The sequence below is a fragment of the Callorhinus ursinus genome, unplaced genomic scaffold, assembly GCF_003265705.2.
Source record: "Callorhinus ursinus isolate GAN/ISIS: 27379988/994484 unplaced genomic scaffold, GSC_fseal_2.0 scaffold114, whole genome shotgun sequence".
In the NCBI taxonomy this organism is placed as follows: Eukaryota; Metazoa; Chordata; class Mammalia; order Carnivora; family Otariidae; genus Callorhinus; species Callorhinus ursinus.
Window position 1 is genome coordinate 339,826 of NW_027397176.1, and position 12,234 is coordinate 352,059.

The 12,234-nt window shown below is 37.0% G+C and overlaps 1 long non-coding RNA gene across 10 annotated transcripts in view; it reads right to left on the minus strand.

Annotated features, from left to right (window-relative positions):
* Positions 1 to 12,234, minus strand: part of LOC112813068 (uncharacterized) — a 398,822-nt gene that overhangs the window by 248,459 nt on the left and 138,129 nt on the right. The window contains exon 5 of one of the 10 annotated variants that reach the window (XR_012377163.1): positions 1,869 to 1,981. The exons of the other annotated variants lie outside the window; for them this stretch is intronic. This is a non-coding gene — a long non-coding RNA (uncharacterized lncRNA). Of the gene's footprint in view, positions 1 to 1,868; positions 1,982 to 12,234 lie in introns of those variants that run through there. 10 annotated transcript variants of the gene reach the window in all.

Here is a 12,234-nt window from a genome sequence, read left to right on the forward strand (position 1 = left end):
GTATATATATATATATATATATATATATATATATATATATATATACACACCACATGTTCTTTACCTATTCATCTGTTGAAGGGCATCTCGGCTCCTTCCACAGTTTGGCTATTGTGGACATTGCTGCTATGAACATTGGGGTGCAGGTGCCCCTTCTTTTCCCTACATCTGTATTTTTGGGGTAAATACCTAGTAGTGCAATTGCTGGGTCGTAGGGTAGCTCTATACTTAACATCTTGAGGAATAAAATCTTTTTTAAAAATCTCATAATTTGGTAAATTTCTTTGATATTTTCCCAGAACAACTGGGATCTTTCAAAAGAATCCTTCAAAACTTAAATGCTTGTCCTGGTAAAATGTATACATTGTATTATGAGCAACATACATCCTGACCTTGGAGTACTTTTCTATTCATCATGATTACCTTGGCTTTCACCTCAAAAGAAAGAAAGTTCTTGAGTGATAAAGTCTGCAGCTTTCCTCAAGAGCTGCCAGAGCACCTGTAAGACAGCGTGAGATCTCAAGTACATCCACAGGAGCAAGGCACCCGACTAGGGAGCCCAGTCTGCAGGCCAAAGACATCAGAAGTCACAAATGCCCTGCAGAGGGCGCCTGGGTGGCCCAGTTGGTTAAGCGACTGCCTTCGGCTCAGGTCATGATCCTGGAGTCCTGGGATCGAGTCCCACATCGGGCTCCCTCCTCGGCGGGGAGTCTGCTTCTCCCTCTGACCCTCTTCCCTCTCGTGCTCTCTATCTCTCATTCTCTCTCTCTCAAATAAATAAATAAATTCTTTAAAAAAAATAAAAAAACAAATGCCCTGCAGACAGCAGACCTCTGACAGGGCTTCTTAAATCTATGTAGGCACTAAGCACTGTCTGCAAACTAACTGTAATACAAGTACAGTCAACTTTCAAAGGTGTTGAGGTTGTGATGAATGAAATACAAATAGATTTTTTAAATTTATGAATACTTTTTTCATTATGAAGTTTCCCAATCAAAAAATGATAAATGTATAACTACTTATTATTTGTAGCCCTTATACATTTTGCCACTAAAAAGGGTTATTCCTTTTTAAAGTTTGGGAGGTCACCAGACTAGGGAAAGGGATACATGTTGGAGTCAGATAGACTTGGAAGTAAATCATATCTCTCCACCACTTGCCAGCAACGTTATTTGGGCCAAGCCACTTCTCAATTGTTGGGTTTGGTTTTCTTACTGAGGAAATGAGAACAGTTTCTATAAGGATTAAATAAAATAATTCCCATGGTGTCCCTGACACATCGCAGGTGCTCAGCAAAGATCTCTCAGCAATGACTACCATTGATATTTACCTAACTTCTTAAACTGATTATTATTCTCTGAATTCTATTATACTGTCTCTAGAATTTCTGCCCAAAATGACATGACCAGTTGAAAGTGTCACCTCCCTATGCTTAAGAGAGTCTCCACAACTACTCCTAACCCACCCCTTGCTCAGCTTCTCCTCAAGTTCACCTTTAATGGAATTCTCAGTTAGCCATTCTGAAAGCAAACTGTCTCTCTCATTTTTGTCCTGGGCCTCAAAATATCCCTGATACCTCATACCCATGGTGTGAATAAGAATTTACTTTACCGATAGAGTGAAAAAACACTTTTTTCTCCCTCTGTGAGGTTTCCTTTTTAGCTGCATGGAAGAAGAGAGGAAAAAAAAACTGGCAGGAAATATTTGAACAGCAATTAAGTTTCAAAGAAAGACTTTCATTGCTGAAGCCTGCCTCAGGCAAAAGTTGAGAATGAGTTAATTTCCTGGGGTTTATGATGTTGTATAAAACCTACAGTTGCACGTCATGGCTTAATAGATTAATTTTATTTCAGGAAGATAGTGTGCATAACTGGGGAACTGAAAACATACTCCCTTGATGAAACAGAAAGGTGGCTTCTTACTTGGTGCTTGCCCTCTTCAGCTTTGTATCATTCATCTCTGCCATGCTGAGAAATGAAAACTGCACCAAGAGAATTGAGACAAAAATAGACTGATGATTATTTTATTTGCCCCTCCCCCATGTTGTACTCTCAACAACACTTTAATTGAAAGTTCTTCCATGTCTTCGTGTCTTAAATAATTGATTCATTGATTATGTTAGCATAGACATAATGTCCAAATTTGGAGGTCCAGCTCCAACATTTGGGTTTTAGTTGCAGTCTTTGAAGATACATGACCATGAGAAATTCACTTTAACTTTCTGGGCTTTAGTGTCCTCCTCTGCATCATGTAATAGTATCCTGGCAGCCTTCCTTCCTGAACTTGTGAGTGCAATAATACACACACACACACACACACACACACACACACACACAATGATTAGACAAAGGAACAAAGAAATACAGTAGCCAAATAAAGAGCTCCCAGTGGACAAAGCTGGGATAAATTGAGCAACAAAATAAATAATATAGTACTTATAACCCAAATAACATAGCTTATAACACAAAGTTAGATAAATACCCTTGAATCCTTACTGATATAAATAGATTATTAAATATGTAAAGAGTTGGAGGACAATAGACCAATAGGAGTATGCAGAAGAATCCCAAACATTGTATGTAGATACTCCTCATCAAGAGACAGAGTGCAAGTCCCTATCCATTAAGTGCAGACTGTGCATAGTGACTACTTTCCAAGGGGTACAGTATAGAAAAGGGAGAAAGTATAACTTTACAGTGGAAATATCCAATAAACACTATGTCAACCAGGTGATCGAGATTAACATCAATAGTCACAAGTCATGTGACAGCAGATACCCTTGATATAGTGTGCTGGGAATGACACTTCTGTGATTTTCCTCTTAAAAACCCATAATCTCGGTCTAACTATCAAAAACACAACCCTCAATTGATAGACACACTATATACCTGATCATCAGTAGTCCTCAAAATGATCAAGGTCATCCAAACAAGAAAAGCCTAAGAAACAGGCACAGGCATGAAAAGCCTAAGGAGATAACAATGATTAATGTAATGTGGGGTCTTGGATGGGATCCTGGCAGATAAAAAGACATTAAGTAAAAAACTAAGGACATCTGAACAAAGCATTACATTTAGTTAATAATAATATATAAGTATTGGTCAAAGTTATGTCAAATATATTATAGTAATGTAAGATCTTAAGAACAGAGGAAGCTAGGTGCAGGGTATACTAGAACCCTGTACTTTGCAGCTTTAAATCTAAAACTATTCTAAAATAAAACATTATAAATGGAAGCTATGGTTAATATCAATTATTTAAGTTTCTACCTTAAGAAACTAAAAGCAAGATTGACTTAACCCAAACTTAGTTGAAGAGAGATACTATAAAAATAAGAACATATAAAAAAATCTGTAAAAGCACCATTGAGAACTAAAATAATAATAATAAAATAAAATAAAATAAAAATAGGAACATAAAAATGCAATAGAAAACAAAATTCAGAGAAACTTAAATGTGCCAAAACTTATCTCCTAGAAAGACTAAATTGATAAACATCTGTCTAGAAAACCAGTAACCTAAGTACAAAGTACCCACATCAGGAATGAAATGTATATCATTTTATAAACTACCAGCATTAAAAAGACAAAAAGGTAATTTTTAAGCAACTTTATATCAATAATTTTGATAACATGGATGAAATGGAAAACTTTCTTGAAAAACACAAACTAACAAACTTTAGCAAAGAGAAAATCTGAGTCTCTATCTATCAAAGAAATTAAATTCATAAATTAACTTCCTGCAAAGAAAACTAACGGCCCAGATGGTAAATTTTATTAAACATCAAAGGAAGAATTAATACCAATGTTATGCAAACACTTTCAGAAAATAGAGGAGCAAGAAAGGTTTTCCAATATGTTTTATGAGGCCAATATAATACTGGTACAGAAACTAGAAATTATAAGAAAAGAAAATTATAAACCATATCTCTTATGAGCATAGGGGTAAAAGTCCTCTACATAATATTAGTAAATGTAGTCTAATAATGTATAAACATATACTACATCATGACTGAATAGAGTTTATCTTAAGAATGTAAAATGAGTTCACAATTCATTAAAAAAAATCAATGTAATTCCCTACCTTCAGAGAATAAAAATGTTACATGACCACCTCAATAGAGGCTGGAAAATATTTGACCAAATTAAATGATTTTTTAAAAATTTCCATCAAATTAGGAATGGAAAATTACTTCTTAACCTGGAAAAGAGCATCTAAGATAAACATAGAGCTTAAATTTTACTTAAGAGGAGACACTGAATGCTATGCTCGTGAGATTTGGAGTAAAGCCAGAATATTCACACTCAACACTTCTCCTCAATGCTGTCTTGGATATCATAGCCAGTATGATAAAGCAATTCAAAAAAAAAAAAATCAAAGCCATAGAGATTGGAAAGGAAGAAGTAAAAGTATCTACATATACAGAAGCAATGTTTGTCTACTTAGAAAATACAGAGAATCAGGGACACTTGGGTGGCTCAGTTGGTTGTGTCCAACTCTTGGTTTCAGCTCAGGTCATGATCTCAGAGTCCTGGGATTAAGCCTGCCTCAGTTTCCATGCTCAGCACGGAGTCTGCTTCAGGATTCTCTCCTTCTGCCCCTCCCCCCACTTGCACTCTCTCTCTCTCTCTCAAATAAATAGATCTTTAAAAAAATAAAAGAAAATCCAGAGAATCCAAAAATGTCCTAGTTGTACTAATAAGTGAATTTAGCAAGGTTATAGATAACAGATACAAACATCAATTGTATTTCTATATGTTTACATCAAACAACTAAAAAATCTTCCAGTCTTCAAAAGACACTCTCAATCATTTTTGGAACTTAAGAAACAAAACAGATGAACATAGCGGGGTAAAAGAAAGAGGCAAATCAAGAAACTATTGGAGAGAGCCTCTTAACTATAGAGAACAAACTAAGAGTGGCTGGAGGGGGTTGGGCAAGTGGATGGGTTAAATGGGTGATGGATATTAAGGAAGGCACTTGTGATAAGCACTGGGTGTTTATGTAAGTGTTGAATCACTAAATTCTACACCTAAAACTCATATTATACTGTATGTTAACTAACTGGAATTTAAATAAAAACTTGAAAAAGAAAAAAAACACTACCAAGAGAACTACAAGGGAAATCACAGACTGGCAGAACATATCCACGATACATACATCTGACTATTGATTTATATCCAGGATATAAAAAGGATTATTTCAAATCAATAATCAAAAAACACACCACACACCCAGAGTAAAAAAAAAATTACAAATTGGTAAATATTTAAATAAATACTTTGTAAAATAAAATATTGACATAGGCAATAAACAAAAGAGAATTTTTCTTTTAATAAATCCATTAGTTAAGAAGAACTCAATTAGTCATCAGTGAAATGCACATTTAAGACCTACACAATTACTTGAGTAAAATGTAAAAGCTAAAAATACCAACAATTGGCAGATTTATGAAAAAAACTGGAACACTTGTACATACATGCTTATGGAAGTATCAAGTGATGGAAACAATCTGATAATTTCTTCTAAAGGTATACATATAAAATAGTATGAATTTGCTTTTGTTTCCCTTGCCTCAGGAGACATATCTAGAAAAATGTCAGAGAAATTCCTGTTCATGCTCTGTCCTAGGATTTTTATGGTTTCAGGTCTCACATGTAGGTATTAAATCCATCTTGAGTTAATTTTGTGAATGGTGTAGAAAGTAGTCCAGTTTCATTTTTTTGCAGACAACGGTTCAGTTTTTCCAGACCCATTTACTGAAAAGACTGTCTGGGGCACCTGGGTGGCTCAGTCGTTAAGCGTCTGCCTTCGGCTCAGGTCATGGTCCTAGGGTCCTGGGATAGAGCCCTGCATTGGGCTCCCTGCTCAGCGGGAAGCCTGCCTCTCCCTCTCTGAGTCCTCCTGCTTGTGTTCCCTCTCTCGCTGTGTCTCTCTCTGTCAAATAAATAAATAAAATCTTTAAAAAAAAAAAGAGTGTCTTTTCCCATTGTATATTCTTGCCTCCTTCATCATACATTAATTGACCATGTAAACATGAGTTAATTTCTGGGCTTTCTGTCCTGTTCCATTGATCTATGTGTGTATTTTTGTGCCAATACCATACTCTTTTGATTACTATAGCTTTTTAGTATAAGGTATAAACTTGTTGAATCACTATGTTTTACACCTGAAACTAATGTAAAATTGTGTTTCAACTATACTCCAATTTGGGGGGGGGGAAGAATTACAAAAACAAAACAAAACACCAGCACCAACATTTTAAAAGAGGTATATATACACATACCTAATGACAGAAAAAAACCCAAACTTGCTGAATTCGTGGATCAGTTCTAGAAATTTGTTGGTGGAGTCTTTCGGGTTTTCTACATAGAGTATCAGGTTGTGACATAAACTTCATGTTGCCTGTCTTTGAAATTTCATGTCCATGTGGATTCATTGCAGGTCCCTGAACTTTGGCCCACCCTGTGCCTGAGTCAGCATACTGCCCTTCCTTATTGGCAGCTCCCTGGAAAGAGACTGGCCTTGGGAAGTTAAAGCTGCAGCCAATGAAGAGAGATGACTCCAATCCTTTCCTGGACTCAAATAAAAATGTCTCAAGGAAGCTAGTACTCCCTTGCCAGCTGAAAGTGGTGAACTTGTGGTCACCAGAGGAATCAATTCCACCAAGTTCTAGCAAGATTAACTCGGGCATTCATTTTCTTGGGTAGTTTATGAAAGACATGAACCTTGATTACAGGCATTATATAGCTAGGTAGAAGGAAAGAAAACCAGAATTTCAGGTAAGGGAAGGAGGTTTTGAGTTAATAATGTAGGTGGTCTATGAATAAAAGACAAGCCTGAGGTCTGGTCCCAGGAATTCAGCTAGATAGTTATGAAACCATTCTGAACACCTACAAACTCAATAAGAGATTGAAGAAAAGAATAGCAGCAACTCTCTGAACAGAAAAGCAACCACTTTCTGGAAGGGAGAACACACAGAAAAGTGAATCTGAGGCGATATACAGGAAAATAGACCATGGGGGGAGGGAGCCTCCATTAGATAGCTACCGGCAAGTGATAGAGCAGCAGAGCACAAAATCGGAACTTTTAGAAGTCTGCCCCACTGAGGGAAGTCACTCCAGTGGCTAAGCAGGGGGTGGAACACTGGCTGGACAGTGTGGTCTCAGGACCCTCGGAGTCACAGAAAGACTGGAGGTGCCTGAGTGCGTCAGAGCTCCCAGGTATTGGAGTGGGGAAGCCAGTTGCAAAGATGGAGCTGAGGAGTGCGCTCTCAGCTCGGGATTGCCATAAACCATGATCCATGGCCAGTCAGGCCACTGTTCTTCGAGTAGGACCCAACAAGAGGCAGACCCAGGGAGACTCCCCTTCCTCCTGCAGGAGGAGCAGTGTGGGAGTGCACCACAGGAATCTGTTGGGTTTGGAGACTGCAAATAGGGTCATGTGCCAGAGATAGAAAAACTCAGTAGCAGGTCGGGTGAGCACAGAGTGCAGCTGGAGACCAGGGAGACAGGAGTAATTGACTGCTTTTCTCTGGGAGCTCACTGAGGAGTGGGGCCTCGGCTCCTCCTGGACCAGAGATTGGGAGGCCACCATTTTCATGCTCGTCCTCCAAAGTTGTACGGAAAGCTTTCAGGGAACAAAAGCTACCGAGAGCAAACCCAAGCAGATTACTTAGCCTGGCCCCTGACAAGGGTGGGGCAATTCTGCCTTGGGCACAGACATTTGAGAATCACTGCAAGAAGCCCCTCCCCCAGAAGACCACAAGAACATCCAGCCAAGACCAAGTTTAAGGATCAATGAGAATGGCAAAACCTCAAAACTAGGGGAATACAGCACATAGAATTCATGGCTTTTTTCCCATGATGCTTTAGTCTTTGAAAGTTAAATTTTTAATTTTATTTTTTCTTTTTCTATTTTTTATTTGAAATTTTCTTCTTTCCTTTTTCAACCAACACCTTATCAATTCCTTTTTCAAAATCTTCTTTAATTTTCATTTTAACAGTCATATTCTATCTCTTCATTATATTTAACCTAATTTTTTGTATATATATAAGTTTTTCTTTCTTTAAAATTTAGGATAGAGTTTCTTCTAACAGACCAAAATATAATCTAAATCTAGTGTATGACATTGTCTTAATCCCTGCCTGATCACATTCTTTCTCTTTTTTTTTTTTCATGCTTTTGTTTTTTTTTAAGATTTTATTTATTTATTCATGAGAGACACACACAGAGAGAGGCAGAGGCAGAGGGAGAAGCATGTTCCCCAGAGGGAGCCTGATGTGGGACTCGATCCCAGGACCCCAGGATCATGACCTGAGCCAAAGGCAGATGACTAACCATCTGAGCCACTCAGGCGCCCTTTCATAATTTTTTCAACCAACTTCTTCTCAATTATTTTTCTAAATTTTTTTTTAGTTTTCATCTTCACAGTCATATTCCATCCCTTCATCATATTTATCCTTATTTTTGTATATATATAAGCTTTTCTTTCTTTAAACTGTGGGAGGCAATTTCTTCTAACAGACCAAAATACACCCAAAATCTAGTGTGTGGCTCTGTTATTTTCACCAGCCTGATCATATTCTTTTTTTTTTTCCCGTTCTTTCCCCCCTGGTTTTAGTTCTCTTCTGATTTGTTTAGTGTATATTTTTTTCTGGGTCCTTCTTATGCTTTTAGCATTTTTTTTAGCATTTTGTTCTCTCATTCACCTATTCTCTTCTGGACAAAATGACAAGACAGAAAAACTTACCTCAGAAAAGAAGAACAAGAAGCAGTACCCCAACTGCCAGGGACCTAATCAATGCAGACGTTAGTAAGATGTCAGAACTAGAGTTCAGAATGATGACTATAAAGATACTATCTGGGCTTGAAAAAAAAAAAAAAGGAAGATACTAGAGAATCCCTATCTGGAGAAGTAAAAGAACTAAAATCTAAACAAGTCGAAATAAAAAAGGCTATTAATGAGGTGCAATTAAAAATTGGGACTCTACCTGCTAGGATAAAGGAGGCAGAAGAGAGAATCAGTGATATAGAAGACCAAATGATGGAAAATAAAGAAGCTGAGAAAAAGAGAGATAAACAACTACTGGATCACGAGGGCAGAATTCGAGAGATGAGTGATACCCTAAAGCAAAACAACATTAGAATAATTGGATCCCAAAAGAAGAAGAAAGAGAGAGGGGGGCAGAAGGTATATTGGAGCAAATTATAGCAGAGAACTTTCCTAATCTGGGGAAGGAAACAGGCATCAAAATCCAGGAGGCAAAGAGAACCCCTCTCAAAATCAATAAAAATAGGTCGACATGCCAACATCTAATAGGAAAACTCACAAGTCTCAGAAACAAAGAGAAAATCCTGAAAGCGCCTCGGGACAAGAGGTCTGTAACCTACAATGGTAGAAATATTAGATTGGTAGCAGACCTATCCACAGAGACCTGGCAGGCCAGAAAGGACTGGCATGATATATTCAGAGCACTAAATGAGAAAAATATGCATCCAAGAATACTATATCCAGCTAGGCCATCACTGAAAATAGAAGGAGAGGTTCCATTGTGTAATGGTTAGCACTCTGGACTCTGAAAATAGAAGGAGAGATAAAAAGCTTCCAGGACAAACAAAAACTAAAGGAATTTGCAAACAACAAACCAGCCCTACAAGAAATATTGAAAGGGATCATCTAAGCAAAGAGAGAACCTAAAAGTAACATAGACCAGAAAAGAATAGAGACAATATATGGTAACAGTCACCATACAGGCAATAAAATGGCACTAAATTCATATCTTTCAATAGTTAACCAGAATGTAAATGGGCTAAATGCCCCAATCAAAAGACACAGGATATCAGATTGGATAAAAAAACAAGACCCAACAATATGCTGTCTGCAAGAGATTCAATTCAGACCCAAAGACACCAGCAGATTTAAAGTGAGGGGATGGAAAACAATTTACCATGCTAACAGATATCTAAAGAAAGCTGGGATGGCAATCCTTATATCAGACAAATGAGATTTTAAACCAAAGACTATAATAAGAGATGAGGAAGGACACTATATGATTCTTAAAGGGTCTATCCAACAAGAAGATCTAACAAGTAAATATCTATGCCCCTAACATAGGAGCAGCCAATTCTATAAGCCAATTCATAACAAAATCAAAGACACATTGACAATAACAATAATAGTGACTTTAAAACCCTCCCCACTGAAATGGAAAGATCATCTAAACAAAAGATCCAAAGGGAAATAAAGCTTTAAATGAAACACTGGACCAGATGGACTTCACAGATATATTCAGAACATTCCATCCCAAAGCAACAGAGTACACATTCTTTTCTAGTACACATGGATCATTCACCAGAATAGATTGCATCTTGGGTCAAAAATCAGGTCTCAAATGGTACCAAAACTTTGGGATCATTCCCTGCATATTTTCAGACCACAATGCTTTGAAACTAGAACTCAGTCACAAGAGGAAAGTCGGAAAGAACTCAAATACATGGAGGTTAAAGAGCATCCTACTAGAGAATGAATGGGTCAACCAGGAAATTAAAGAAGAATTTTAAAAATTTATGGAAACAATGAAAATGAAAACACAACTGTTCAAAATCTTTGGGATGCAACAACAGCGGTCCTAAGAGGAAAGTATAGAGCAATACGAGCTTTTCTCAAGAAACAAAAAAGGTCTCAAATACACAACCTAACCCTACACCTAAAGGAGCTGGAGAAAGAACAGCAAATAAAACCTAAACCCAGCAGGAGAAGAGAAATAATAAAGATCAGAGCAGAAATCAATGAAATAGAAACCAAATACACGGTAGGACAGATCAACAAAACTAGGAGATGGTTCTTTGAAAGAATAAATAATATTGATAAAACTCTAGCCAAACTTATCAAAAGGAAAAGAGAAATGACCCAAATAAATAAAATCATGAATGAAAGAGGAAAGATCACAATCAATACCACAGAAATACAAACAATTAAAAGAGAATATTATGAAAAATTATCCACAAAGAAGATGGGCAATCTGGAAGAAAAGGACAAATTACTAGAAACATACAAACTATTAAAACTGAAATAGGAAGAAATAGAAAATTTGAACAGACCCATAGCCAGTAAAGAAATTGAATCAGTAATCAGAAATCTCCCAACAAACAAAAGTCCAGGGCAAGTTGGCTTCCCAGGGGGATTCTACCAAACACTTAAAGAATAATTAATACCTATTCTTCCGAAGCCGTTTCAAAGAACAAAAATGGAAGGAAAACTTCCAAACTCATTTTATGAGGCCACCATTACCTTGATCCCCAAACCAGACAAAGACCTCATCAAAAAGGAGAATTACAGACTAATATCCCTGAAGAACATGGATGCAAAATTCTCACCAAAATACTAGCCAATAGGATCCAACAGTACATTAAAAGGATTATTCACCATGACCAAATAGGATTTATCCCTGGGCTGAAAGGTTGGTTCAACATCCATAAATCAATGTGATACATTAATAAAAGAAAGAACAAGAACCGTATGATCCTCTCAATAGATGCAGAAAAAGCATTTGACAAAGTACAGCATCTTTTCTTGATTAAAATTCTTCACAGTGTAGGTATGAAGGGTACATACCTCAATATCATAAAAGCCATCTATGAAAAACCCACAGTGAATATCATTCTCAATGGGGAAAAACTGAGAGCTTTCCCCCTAAGGTCAGAAACGTGGCAGGGATGTCCACTATCACCACTGCTATTCAACATAGTATTAGAAGTCCTAGCCACAGCAATCAGACAACAAAAAGAAATAAAAGGCATCCTAATTGGCAAAGAAGAAATGAAACTCTCGCTTTTTGCAGATGATATGAACGTTTATGTGGAAAACCCAAAAGACTCCACCCCAAAACTGCTAGAACTCATACAGGAATTCAGTAAAGTGACAGGATATAAAGTCAAAGCACAGAAATCAGTTCCACTTCTATACACCAACAATAAGACAGAAGAAAGAGAAAATAAGGAGTCAATCCCATTTACAATTGCACCCAAAACCATAAGATACCTAGGCATAAATCTAACCAAATAGGCAAAGGATCTGTACACAGAAAACTATAGAATACTCATGAAAGAAATTGAGGAAGACACAAAGAAATGGAAAAACGTTCCATGCTCATGGATTGGAAGTACAAATATTGTGAAAATGTCAATGCTACCTAGAGCAATCTACATATTTAATGCAATCCCTATCAAAAT